Raw genomic sequence first — 10,000 nt, forward strand, 5'->3', positions numbered from 1 at the left:
ATGGGAGACTGCCTGGGAATACCAGGTGCTGTAGGCTTTTTTGTGCTCCAAGTTCAGGAAGTGAGCCATTTCTCAATTGCCTTTCAAAACTGCAAGGTCTAGCCGACTAGATGCTTAAAAGTACAAAACTCACTAAGCCCAGAGCCTACGGCCACACCACACTGAGTGCGCCCGATCTCGTCTGATCTCGGAAGCTAAGCAGTGTCGGGCCTAGTTAGTACCTGGATGGGAGACCACCTGGGAATACCAGGTGCTGTAGGCTTTTTTGTGCTCCAAGTTCAGGAAGTGAGCCATTTCACAATTGCCTTTCAAAACTGCAAGGTCTAGCCGACTAGATGCTTAAAAGTACAAACTCACTAGGCCCAGAGCCTACGGCCACACCACACTGAATGCGCCCGATCTCGGAAGCTAAGCAGGGTCGGGCCTAGTTAGTACCTGGATGGGAGACTGCCTGGGAATACCAGGTGCTGTAGGCTTTTTTTGTGCTCCATGATTAGTAATTGCGCAACTTCTCAATTATTTTTCAAATTTGGTATGTTTCCAAAATAATTGTATCCCGTTTTATAGCGGAAATGTTGGACAACATCATGAGGGCTGGAGCTACCTTTTTACATAGAATTAGCATACAGGTAGTGTGTTCATGGGTAATAAATCGACTTTCACATGTAATGCAGTACAGAGAATATTGAGTCCTTCAAGAGGCATGAAAGAAAACCATTATTGTGTTGATTGTTCTCTCCACCTCCCTGCAACAGACACAGGATGGATGAATTAAAGTTATCCTACCAGACATAGGAGTCCTGAATGGGCCCACCAGTCTTATATATCTCGCCTGATCGAGCGCTGATCGAGCGATGAGCGTGGTATCATGTTGCAAATGGCTGCATGGCTTAGCTTACTAAATGCAAATGCATAAGAGTAATATTCTTAGCATTCCTAGAGCCTACGGCCACACCACACTGAATGCACCCAATCTCGACTGATCTCGGAAGTTAAGCAGTGTCAGGCCTAGTTAGTACCTGGATGGGAGACCGCCTGGGAATACCAGGTGCTGTAGGCTTTTTTGTGCTCCAAGTTCAGGAAGTGAGCCCTTTCTCAATTGCCTTTTAAAACTGCAAGGTCTAGCCGACTAGATGCTTAAAAGTACAAAACTCACTAGGCCCAGAGCCTACGGCCACACCACACTGAATGTGCCTGATCTCGTCTGATCTCAGAAGCTAAGCAGTGTCGGGCCTAGTTAGTACCTGGATGGAAGACCGCCTGGGAATACCAGGTGCTGTAGGCTTTTTTGTACTCCAAGTTCAGGAAGTGAGCCATTTCTCAATTGCCTTTCAAAACTGCAAGGTCTAGCCGACTAGATGCTTAAAAGTACAAAACTCACAAGAACCAGAGCCTACGGCCACACCACACTGAATGCGCCCGATCTCGTCTGATCTCGGAAGCTAAGCAGTGTCGGGCCTCGTTAGTACCTGGATGGGAGACTGCCTGGGAATACCAGGTGCTGTAGGCTTTTTTGTGCTCCAAGTTCAGGAAGTGAGCCATTTCTCAATTGCCTTTCAAAACTGCAAGGTCTAGCTGACTAGATGCTTAAAAGTACAAAACTCACTAGGCCCAGAGCCTACGGCCACACCACACTGATTGCGCCCGATCTCGTCTGATCTCGGAAGCTAAGCAGTGTCGGGCCTAGTTAGTACCTGGATGGGAGACCACCTGGGAATACCAGGTGCTGTAGGCTTTTTTGTGCTCCAAGTTCAGGAAGTGAGCCATTTCACAATTGCCTTTCAAAACTGCAAGGTCTAGCCGACTAGATGCTTAAAAGTACAAAACTCACTAGGCCCAGAGCCTACGGCCACACCACACTGAATGTGCCCGATCTCGGAAGCTAAGCAGGGTCAGGCCTAGTTAGTACCTGGATGGGAGACTGCCTGGGAATACCAGGTGCTGTAGGCTTTTTTGTGCTCCATGATTAGTAATTGCGCAACTTCTCAATTATTTTTCAAATTTGGTATGTTTCCAAAATAATTGTATCCCGTTTTATAGCGGAAATGTTGGACAACATCATGAGGGCTGGAGCTACCTTTTTACATAGAATTAGCATACAGGTAGTGTGTTCATGGGTAATAAATCGACTTTCACATGTAATGCAGTACAGAGAATATTGAGTCCTTCAAGAGGCATGAAAGAAAACCATTATTGTGTTGATTGTTCTCTCCACCTCCCTGCAACAGACACAGGATGGATGAATTAAAGTTATCCTACCAGACATAGGAGTCCTGAATGGGCCCACCAGTCTTATATATCTCGCCTGATCGAGCCTGATCGAGCGATGAGCGTGGTATCATGTTGCAAGTGGCTGCATGGCTTAGCTTACTAAATGCAAATGCATAAGAGTAATATTCTTAGCATTCCTAGAGCCTACGGCCACACCACACTGAATGCACCCGATCTCGTCTGATCTCGGAAGTTAAGCAGTGTCAGGCCTAGTTAGTACCTGGATGGGAGACCGCCTGGGAATACCAGGTGCTGTAGGCTTTTTTGTGCTCCAAGTTCAGGAAGTGAGCCCTTTCTCAATTGCCTTTTAAAACTGCAAGGTCTAGCCGACTAGATGCTTAAAAGTACAACACTCACTAGGCCCAGAGCCTACGGCCACACCACACTGAATGCGCCTGATCTCGTCTGATCTCAGAAGCTAAGCAGTGTCGGGCCTAGTTAGTACCTGGATGGGAGACCGCCTGGGAATACCAGGTGCTGTAGGCTTTTTTGTACTCCAAGTTCAGGAAGTGAGCCATTTCTCAATTGCCTTTCAAAACTGCAAGGTCTAGCCGACTAGATGCTTAAAAGTACAAAACTCACTAGGCCCAGAGCCTACGGCCACACCACACTGAATGCGCCCAATCTCGTCTGATCTCGGAAGCTAAGCAGTGTCGGGCCTAGTTAGTACCTGGATGGGAGACCACCTGGGAATACCAGGTGCTGTAGGCTTTTTTGTGCTCCAAGTTCAGGAAGTGAGCCATTTCACAATTGCCTTTCAAAACTGCAAGGTCTAGCCGACTAGATGCTTAAAAGTACAAACTCACTAGGCCCAGAGCCTACGGCCACACCACACTGAATGCGCCCGATCTCGGAAGCTAAGCAGGGTCGGGCCTAGTTAGTACCTGGATGGGAGACCGCCTGGGAATACCAGGTGCTGTAGGCTTTTTTGTGCTCCAAGTTCAGGAAGTGAGCCCTTTCTCAATTGCCTTTTAAAACTGCAAGGTCTAGCCGACTAGATGCTTAAAAGTACAAAACTCACTAGGCCCAGAGCCTACGGCCACACCACACTGAATGTTCCTGATCTCGTCTGATCTCAGAAGATAAGCAGTGTCGGGCCTAGTTAGTACCTGGATGGAAGACCGCCTGGGAATACCAGGTGCTGTAGGCTTTTTTGTACTCCAAGTTCAGGAAGTGAGCCATTTCTCAATTGCCTTTCAAAACTGCAAGGTCTAGCCGACTAGATGCTTAAAAGTACAAAACTCACAAGAACCAGAGCCTACGGCCACACCACACTGAATGCGCCCGATCTCGTCTGATCTCGGAAGCTAAGCAGTGTCGGGCCTCGTTAGTACCTGGATGGGAGACTGCCTGGGAATACCAGGTGCTGTAGGCTTTTTTGTGCTCCAAGTTCAGGAAGTGAGCCATTTCTCAATTGCATTTCAAAACTGCAAGGTCTAGCTGACTAGATGCTTAAAAGTACAAAACTCACTAGGCCCAGAGCCTACGGCCACACCACACTGATTGCGCCCGATCTCGTCTGATCTCGGAAGCTAAGCAGTGTCGGGCCTAGTTAGTACCTGGATGGGAGACCACCTGGGAATACCAGGTGCTGTAGGCTTTTTTGTGCTCCAAGTTCAGGAAGTGAGCCATTTCACAATTGTCTTTCAAAACTGCAAGGTCTAGCCGACTAGATGCTTAAAAGTACAAAACTCACTAGGCCCAGAGCCTACGGCCACACCACACTGAATGTGCCCGATCTCGGAAGCTAAGCAGGGTCAGGCCTAGTTAGTACCTGGATGGGAGACTGCCTGGGAATACCAGGTGCTGTAGGCTTTTTTGTGCTCCATGATTAGTAATTGCGCAACTTCTCAATTATTTTTCAAATTTGGTATGTTTCCAAAATAATTGTATCCCGTTTTATAGCGGAAATGTTGGACAACATCATGAGGGCTGGAGCTACCTTTTTACATAGAATTAGCATACAGGTAGTGTGTTCATGGGTAATAAATCGACTTTCACATGTAATGCAGTACAGAGAATATTGAGTCCTTCAAGAGGCATGAAAGAAAACCATTATTGTGTTGATTGTTCTCTCCACCTCCCTGCAACAGACACAGGATGGATGAATTAAAGTTATCCTACCAGACATAGGAGTCCTGAATGGGCCCACCAGTCTTATATATCTCGCCTGATCGAGCCTGATCGAGCGATGAGCGTGGTATCAAGTTGCAAGTGGCTGCATGGCTTAGCTTACTAAATGCAAATGCATTAGAGTAATATTCTTAGCATTCCTAGAGCCTACGGCCACACCACACTGAATGCACCCGATCTCGTCTGATCTCGGAAGTTAAGCAGTGTCAGGCCTAGTTAGTACCTGGATGGGAGACCGCCTGGGAATACCAGGTGCTGTAGGCTTTTTTGTGCTCCAAGTTCAGGAAGTGAGCCCTTTCTCAATTGCCTTTTAAAACTGCAAGGTCTAGCCGACTAGATGCTTAAAAGTACAACACTCACTAGGCCTAGAGCCTACGGCCACACCACACTGAATGCGCCTGATCTCGTCTGATCTCAGAAGCTAAGCAGTGTCGGGCCTAGTTAGTACCTGGATGGGAGACCGCCTGGGAATACCAGGTGCTGTAGGCTTTTTTGTACTCCAAGTTCAGGAAGTGAGCCATTTCTCAATTGCCTTTCAAAACTGCAAGGTCTAGCCGACTAGATGCTTAAAAGTACAAAACTCACTAGGCCCAGAGCCTACGGCCACACCACACTGATTGCGCCCGATCTCGTCTGATCTCGGAAGCTAAGCAGTGTCGGGCCTAGTTAGTACCTGGTTGGGAGACCACCTGGGAATACCAGGTGCTGTAGGCTTTTTTGTGCTCCAAGTTCAGGAAGTGAGCCATTTCACAATTCCCTTTCAAAACTGCAAGGTCTAGCCGACTAGATGCTTAAAAGTACAAAACTCACTAGGCCCAGAGCCTACGGCCACACCACACTGAATGTGCCCGATCTCGGAAGCTAAGCAGGGTCAGGCCTAGTTAGTACCTGGATGGGAGACTGCCTGGGAATACCAGGTGCTGTAGGCTCTTTTGTGCTCCATGATTAGTAATTGCGCAACTTCTCAATTATTTTTCAAATTTGGTATGTTTCCAAAATAATTGTATCCCGTTTTATAGCGGAAATGTTGGACAACATCATGAGGGCTGGAGCTACCTTTTTACATAGAATTAGCATACAGGTAGTGTGTTCATGGGTAATAAATCGACTTTCACATGTAATGCAGTACAGAGAATATTGAGTCCTTCAAGAGGCATGAAAGAAAACCATTATTGTGTTGATTGTTCTCTCCACCTCCCTGCAACAGACACAGGATGGATGAATTAAAGTTATCCTACCAGACATAGGAGTCCTGAATGGGCCCACCAGTCTTATATATCTCGCCTGATCGAGCCTGATCGAGCGATGAGCGTGGTATCATGTTGCAAGTGGCTGCATGGCTTAGCTTACTAAATGCAAATGCATAAGAGTAATATTCTTAGCATTCCTAGAGCCTACGGCCACACCACACTGAATGCACCCGATCTCGTCTGATCTCGGAAGTTAAGCAGTGTCAGGCCTAGTTAGTACCTGGATGGGAGACCGCCTGGGAATACCAGGTGCTGTAGGCTTTTTTGTGCTCCAAGTTCAGGAAGTGAGCCCTTTCTCAATTGCCTTTTAAAACTGCAAGGTCTAGCCGACTAGATGCTTAAAAGTACAACACTCACTAGGCCCAGAGCCTACGGCCACACCACACTGAATGCGCCTGATCTCGTCTGATCTCAGAAGCTAAGCAGTGTCGGGCCTAGTTAGTACCTGGATGGGAGACCGCCTGGGAATACCAGGTGCTGTAGGCTTTTTTGTACTCCAAGTTCAGGAAGTGAGCCATTTCTCAATTGCCTTTCAAAACTGCAAGGTCTAGCCGACTAGATGCTTAAAAGTACAAAACTCACTAGGCCCAGAGCCTACGGCCACACCACACTGAATGCGCCCAATCTCGTCTGATCTCGGAAGCTAAGCAGTGTCGGGCCTAGTTAGTACCTGGATGGGAGACCACCTGGGAATACCAGGTGCTGTAGGCTTTTTTGTGCTCCAAGTTCAGGAAGTGAGCCATTTCACAATTGCCTTTCAAAACTGCAAGGTCTAGCCGACTAGATGCTTAAAAGTACAAACTCACTAGGCCCAGAGCCTACGGCCACACCACACTGAATGCGCCCGATCTCGGAAGCTAAGCAGGGTCGGGCCTAGTTAGTACCTGGATGGGAGACCGCCTGGGAATACCAGGTGCTGTAGGCTTTTTTGTGCTCCAAGTTCAGGAAGTGAGCCATTTCTCAATTGCCTTTCAAAATTGCAAGGTCTAGCTGACTAGATGCTTAAAAGTACAAAACTCACTAGGCCCAGAGCCTACGGCCACACCACACTGATTGCGCCCGATCTCGTCTGATCTCGGAAGCTAAGCAGTGTCGGGCCTCGTTAGTACCTGGATGGGAGACCGCCTGGGAATACCAGGTGCTGTAGGCTTTTTTGTGCTCCAAGTTCAGGAAGTGAGCCATTTCTCAATTGCCTTTCAAAACTGCAAGGTCTAGCTGACTAGATGCTTAAAAGTACAAAACTCACTAGGCCCAGAGCCTACGGCCACACCACACTGATTGCGCCCGATCTCGTCTGATCTCGGAAGCTAAGCAGTGTCGGGCCTAGTTAGTACCTGGATGGGAGACCACCTGGGAATACCAGGTGCTGTAGGCTTTTTTGTGCTCCAAGTTCAGGAAGTGAGCCATTTCACAATTGCCTTTCAAAACTGCAAGGTCTAGCCGACTAGATGCTTAAAAGTACAAAACTCACTAGGCCCAGAGCCTACGGCCACACCACACTGAATGCGCCCGATCTCGGAAGCTAAGCAGGGTCAGGCCTAGTTAGTACCTGGATGGGAGACTGCCTGGGAATACCAGGTGCTGTAGGCTTTTTTGTGCTCCATGATTAGTAATTGCGCAACTTCTCAATTATTTTTCAAATTTGGTATGTTTCCAAAATAATTGTATCCCGTTTTATAGCGGAAATGTTGGACAACATCATGAGGGCTGGAGCTACCTTTTTACATAGAATTAGCATACAGGTAGTGTGTTCATGGGTAATAAATCGACTTTCACATGTAATGCAGTACAGAGAATATTGAGTCCTTCAAGAGGCATGAAAGAAAACCATTATTGTGTTGATTGTTCTCTCCACCTCCCTGCAACAGACACAGGATGGATGAATTAAAGTTATCCTACCAGACATAGGAGTCCTGAATGGGCCCACCAGTCTTATATATCTCGCCTGATCGAGCCTGATCGAGCGATGAGCGTGGTATCATGTTGCAAGTGGCTGCATGGCTTAGCTTACTAAATGCAAATGCATAAGAGTAATATTCTTAGCATTCCTAGAGCCTACGGCCACACCACACTGAATGCACCCGATCTCGACTGATCTCGGAAGTTAAGCAGTGTCAGGCCTAGTTAGTACCTGGATGGGAGACCGCCTGGGAATACCAGGTGCTGTAGGCTTTTTTGTGCTCCAAGTTCAGGAAGTGAGCCCTTTCTCAATTGCCTTTTAAAACTGCAAGGTCTAGCCGACTAGATGCTTAAAAGTACAAAACTCACTAGGCCCAGAGCCTACGGCCACACCACACTGAATGTGCCTGATCTCGTCTGATCTCAGAAGCTAAGCAGTGTCGGGCCTAGTTAGTACCTGGATGGAAGACCGCCTGGGAATACCAGGTGCTGTAGGCTTTTTTGTACTCCAAGTTCAGGAAGTGAGCCATTTCTCAATTGCCTTTCAAAACTGCAAGGTCTAGCCGACTAGATGCTTAAAAGTACAAAACTCACAAGAACCAGAGCCTACGGCCACACCACACTGAATGCGCCCGATCTCGTCTGATCTCGGAAGCTAAGCAGTGTCGGGCCTCGTTAGTACCTGGATGGGAGACTGCCTGGGAATACCAGGTGCTGTAGGCTTTTTTGTGCTCCAAGTTCAGGAAGTGAGCCATTTCTCAATTGCCTTTCAAAACTGCAAGGTCTAGCTGACTAGATGCTTAAAAGTACAAAACTCACTAGGCCCAGAGCCTACGGCCACACCACACTGATTGCGCCCGATCTCGTCTGATCTCGGAAGCTAAGCAGTGTCGGGCCTAGTTAGTACCTGGATGGGAGACCACCTGGGAATACCAGGTGCTGTAGGCTTTTTTGTGCTCCAAGTTCAGGAAGTGAGCCATTTCACAATTCCCTTTCAAAACTGCAAGGTCTAGCCGACTAGATGCTTAAAAGTACAAAACTCACTAGGCCCAGAGCCTACGGCCACACCACACTGAATGTGCCCGATCTCGGAAGCTAAGCAGGGTCAGGCCTAGTTAGTACCTGGATGGGAGACTGCCTGGGAATACCAGGTGCTGTAGGCTCTTTTGTGCTCCATGATTAGTAATTGCGCAACTTCTCAATTATTTTTCAAATTTGGTATGTTTCCAAAATAATTGTATCCCGTTTTATAGCGGAAATGTTGGACAACATCATGAGGGCTGGAGCTACCTTTTTACATAGAATTAGCATACAGGTAGTGTGTTCATGGGTAATAAATCGACTTTCACATGTAATGCAGTACAGAGAATATTGAGTCCTTCAAGAGGCATGAAAGAAAACCATTATTGTGTTGATTGTTCTCTCCACCTCCCTGCAACAGACACAGGATGGATGAATTAAAGTTATCCTACCAGACATAGGAGTCCTGAATGGGCCCACCAGTCTTATATATCTCGCCTGATCGAGCCTGATCGAGCGATGAGCGTGGTATCATGTTGCAAGTGGCTGCATGGCTTAGCTTACTAAATGCAAATGCATAAGAGTAATATTCTTAGCATTCCTAGAGCCTACGGCCACACCACACTGAATGCACCCGATCTCGTCTGATCTCGGAAGTTAAGCAGTGTCAGGCCTAGTTAGTACCTGGATGGGAGACCGCCTGGGAATACCAGGTGCTGTAGGCTTTTTTGTGCTCCAAGTTCAGGAAGTGAGCCCTTTCTCAATTGCCTTTTAAAACTGCAAGGTCTAGCCGACTAGATGCTTAAAAGTACAACACTCACTAGGCCCAGAGCCTACGGCCACACCACACTGAATGCGCCTGATCTCGTCTGATCTCAGAAGCTAAGCAGTGTCGGGCCTAGTTAGTACCTGGATGGGAGACCGCCTGGGAATACCAGGTGCTGTAGGCTTTTTTGTACTCCAAGTTCAGGAAGTGAGCCATTTCTCAATTGCCTTTCAAAACTGCAAGGTCTAGCCGACTAGATGCTTAAAAGTACAAAACTCACTAGGCCCAGAGCCTACGGCCACACCACACTGAATGCGCCTGATCTCGGAAGCTAAGCAGTGTCGGGCCTAGTTAGTACCTGGATGGGAGACCACCTGGGAATACCAGGTGCTGTAGGCTTTTTTGTGCTCCAAGTTCAGGAAGTGAGCCATTTCACAATTGCCTTTCAAAACTGCAAGGTCTAGCCGACTAGATGCTTAAAAGTACAAACTCACTAGGCCCAGAGCCTACGGCCACACCACACTGAATGCGCCCGATCTCGGAAGCTAAGCAGGGTCGGGCCTAGTTAGTACCTGGATGGGAGACCGCCTGGGAATACCAGGTGCTGTAGGCTTTTTTGTGCTCCAAGTTCAGGAAGTGAGCCATTTCTCAATTGCCTTTC

The 10,000-nt window shown here is 47.7% G+C and overlaps 25 non-coding genes and 11 pseudogenes across 25 annotated transcripts; all 36 read left to right on the plus strand.

The window, feature by feature from the left end:
- Positions 1–37, plus strand: part of LOC138543051 (5S ribosomal RNA) — a 109-nt pseudogene extending 72 nt beyond the window's left edge.
- A 106-nt stretch (positions 38–143) lies between these two features.
- Positions 144–262, plus strand: LOC138549432 (5S ribosomal RNA). Its single transcript, XR_011293215.1, has one exon. It is a non-coding gene; the product is annotated as a 5S ribosomal RNA (ribosomal RNA).
- A 105-nt stretch (positions 263–367) lies between these two features.
- Positions 368–476, plus strand: LOC138543210 (5S ribosomal RNA; annotated as a pseudogene).
- Positions 477–941: 465 nt separating this feature from the next.
- Positions 942–1,060, plus strand: LOC138542342 (5S ribosomal RNA). The gene has a single exon (XR_011290327.1). It is a non-coding gene; the product is annotated as a 5S ribosomal RNA (ribosomal RNA).
- Positions 1,061–1,166: 106 nt separating this feature from the next.
- Positions 1,167–1,285, plus strand: LOC138539255 (5S ribosomal RNA). Its single transcript, XR_011287328.1, has one exon. It is a non-coding gene; the product is annotated as a 5S ribosomal RNA (ribosomal RNA).
- A 106-nt stretch (positions 1,286–1,391) lies between these two features.
- LOC138540413 (5S ribosomal RNA) lies at positions 1,392–1,510 on the plus strand. The gene has a single exon (XR_011288462.1). It is a non-coding gene; the product is annotated as a 5S ribosomal RNA (ribosomal RNA).
- Positions 1,511–1,616: 106 nt separating this feature from the next.
- Positions 1,617–1,735, plus strand: LOC138547268 (5S ribosomal RNA). The gene has a single exon (XR_011291115.1). It is a non-coding gene; the product is annotated as a 5S ribosomal RNA (ribosomal RNA).
- A 106-nt stretch (positions 1,736–1,841) lies between these two features.
- On the plus strand, positions 1,842–1,950 carry LOC138545886 (5S ribosomal RNA; annotated as a pseudogene).
- A 463-nt stretch (positions 1,951–2,413) lies between these two features.
- Positions 2,414–2,532, plus strand: LOC138548633 (5S ribosomal RNA). The gene has a single exon (XR_011292427.1). It is a non-coding gene; the product is annotated as a 5S ribosomal RNA (ribosomal RNA).
- A 106-nt stretch (positions 2,533–2,638) lies between these two features.
- On the plus strand, positions 2,639–2,757 carry LOC138538361 (5S ribosomal RNA). Its single transcript, XR_011286464.1, has one exon. It is a non-coding gene; the product is annotated as a 5S ribosomal RNA (ribosomal RNA).
- Positions 2,758–2,863: 106 nt separating this feature from the next.
- On the plus strand, positions 2,864–2,982 carry LOC138537639 (5S ribosomal RNA). The gene has a single exon (XR_011285768.1). It is a non-coding gene; the product is annotated as a 5S ribosomal RNA (ribosomal RNA).
- Positions 2,983–3,087: 105 nt separating this feature from the next.
- LOC138542788 (5S ribosomal RNA) lies at positions 3,088–3,196 on the plus strand (annotated as a pseudogene).
- Positions 3,197–3,302: 106 nt separating this feature from the next.
- On the plus strand, positions 3,303–3,421 carry LOC138541613 (5S ribosomal RNA). The gene has a single exon (XR_011289615.1). It is a non-coding gene; the product is annotated as a 5S ribosomal RNA (ribosomal RNA).
- A 106-nt stretch (positions 3,422–3,527) lies between these two features.
- Positions 3,528–3,646, plus strand: LOC138540414 (5S ribosomal RNA). Its single transcript, XR_011288463.1, has one exon. It is a non-coding gene; the product is annotated as a 5S ribosomal RNA (ribosomal RNA).
- A 106-nt stretch (positions 3,647–3,752) lies between these two features.
- On the plus strand, positions 3,753–3,871 carry LOC138547269 (5S ribosomal RNA). Its single transcript, XR_011291116.1, has one exon. It is a non-coding gene; the product is annotated as a 5S ribosomal RNA (ribosomal RNA).
- A 106-nt stretch (positions 3,872–3,977) lies between these two features.
- LOC138545887 (5S ribosomal RNA) lies at positions 3,978–4,086 on the plus strand (annotated as a pseudogene).
- Positions 4,087–4,549: 463 nt separating this feature from the next.
- On the plus strand, positions 4,550–4,668 carry LOC138548635 (5S ribosomal RNA). The gene has a single exon (XR_011292428.1). It is a non-coding gene; the product is annotated as a 5S ribosomal RNA (ribosomal RNA).
- Positions 4,669–4,774: 106 nt separating this feature from the next.
- On the plus strand, positions 4,775–4,893 carry LOC138538373 (5S ribosomal RNA). The gene has a single exon (XR_011286475.1). It is a non-coding gene; the product is annotated as a 5S ribosomal RNA (ribosomal RNA).
- Positions 4,894–4,999: 106 nt separating this feature from the next.
- LOC138550801 (5S ribosomal RNA) lies at positions 5,000–5,118 on the plus strand. The gene has a single exon (XR_011294546.1). It is a non-coding gene; the product is annotated as a 5S ribosomal RNA (ribosomal RNA).
- A 106-nt stretch (positions 5,119–5,224) lies between these two features.
- LOC138545889 (5S ribosomal RNA) lies at positions 5,225–5,333 on the plus strand (annotated as a pseudogene).
- A 463-nt stretch (positions 5,334–5,796) lies between these two features.
- On the plus strand, positions 5,797–5,915 carry LOC138548636 (5S ribosomal RNA). Its single transcript, XR_011292429.1, has one exon. It is a non-coding gene; the product is annotated as a 5S ribosomal RNA (ribosomal RNA).
- Positions 5,916–6,021: 106 nt separating this feature from the next.
- On the plus strand, positions 6,022–6,140 carry LOC138538385 (5S ribosomal RNA). Its single transcript, XR_011286487.1, has one exon. It is a non-coding gene; the product is annotated as a 5S ribosomal RNA (ribosomal RNA).
- A 106-nt stretch (positions 6,141–6,246) lies between these two features.
- On the plus strand, positions 6,247–6,365 carry LOC138537640 (5S ribosomal RNA). The gene has a single exon (XR_011285769.1). It is a non-coding gene; the product is annotated as a 5S ribosomal RNA (ribosomal RNA).
- Positions 6,366–6,470: 105 nt separating this feature from the next.
- On the plus strand, positions 6,471–6,579 carry LOC138542789 (5S ribosomal RNA; annotated as a pseudogene).
- Positions 6,580–6,685: 106 nt separating this feature from the next.
- LOC138536797 (5S ribosomal RNA) lies at positions 6,686–6,804 on the plus strand. Its single transcript, XR_011284960.1, has one exon. It is a non-coding gene; the product is annotated as a 5S ribosomal RNA (ribosomal RNA).
- A 106-nt stretch (positions 6,805–6,910) lies between these two features.
- LOC138547270 (5S ribosomal RNA) lies at positions 6,911–7,029 on the plus strand. The gene has a single exon (XR_011291117.1). It is a non-coding gene; the product is annotated as a 5S ribosomal RNA (ribosomal RNA).
- Positions 7,030–7,135: 106 nt separating this feature from the next.
- Positions 7,136–7,244, plus strand: LOC138544858 (5S ribosomal RNA; annotated as a pseudogene).
- A 463-nt stretch (positions 7,245–7,707) lies between these two features.
- On the plus strand, positions 7,708–7,826 carry LOC138538018 (5S ribosomal RNA). Its single transcript, XR_011286133.1, has one exon. It is a non-coding gene; the product is annotated as a 5S ribosomal RNA (ribosomal RNA).
- Positions 7,827–7,932: 106 nt separating this feature from the next.
- LOC138539256 (5S ribosomal RNA) lies at positions 7,933–8,051 on the plus strand. Its single transcript, XR_011287329.1, has one exon. It is a non-coding gene; the product is annotated as a 5S ribosomal RNA (ribosomal RNA).
- A 106-nt stretch (positions 8,052–8,157) lies between these two features.
- Positions 8,158–8,276, plus strand: LOC138540415 (5S ribosomal RNA). The gene has a single exon (XR_011288464.1). It is a non-coding gene; the product is annotated as a 5S ribosomal RNA (ribosomal RNA).
- Positions 8,277–8,382: 106 nt separating this feature from the next.
- Positions 8,383–8,501, plus strand: LOC138547271 (5S ribosomal RNA). Its single transcript, XR_011291118.1, has one exon. It is a non-coding gene; the product is annotated as a 5S ribosomal RNA (ribosomal RNA).
- Positions 8,502–8,607: 106 nt separating this feature from the next.
- Positions 8,608–8,716, plus strand: LOC138545890 (5S ribosomal RNA; annotated as a pseudogene).
- A 463-nt stretch (positions 8,717–9,179) lies between these two features.
- Positions 9,180–9,298, plus strand: LOC138548637 (5S ribosomal RNA). The gene has a single exon (XR_011292430.1). It is a non-coding gene; the product is annotated as a 5S ribosomal RNA (ribosomal RNA).
- A 106-nt stretch (positions 9,299–9,404) lies between these two features.
- On the plus strand, positions 9,405–9,523 carry LOC138538396 (5S ribosomal RNA). The gene has a single exon (XR_011286498.1). It is a non-coding gene; the product is annotated as a 5S ribosomal RNA (ribosomal RNA).
- A 106-nt stretch (positions 9,524–9,629) lies between these two features.
- Positions 9,630–9,738, plus strand: LOC138542735 (5S ribosomal RNA; annotated as a pseudogene).
- Positions 9,739–9,843: 105 nt separating this feature from the next.
- On the plus strand, positions 9,844–9,952 carry LOC138542790 (5S ribosomal RNA; annotated as a pseudogene).
- The last annotated feature ends 48 nt before the right edge of the window (positions 9,953–10,000 follow it).

This window comes from Ambystoma mexicanum, unplaced genomic scaffold, assembly GCF_040938575.1.
Source record: "Ambystoma mexicanum isolate Mex_15411 unplaced genomic scaffold, UKY_AmexF1_1 Mex_scaf10, whole genome shotgun sequence".
Classification (NCBI taxonomy): Eukaryota; Metazoa; Chordata; class Amphibia; order Caudata; family Ambystomatidae; genus Ambystoma; species Ambystoma mexicanum.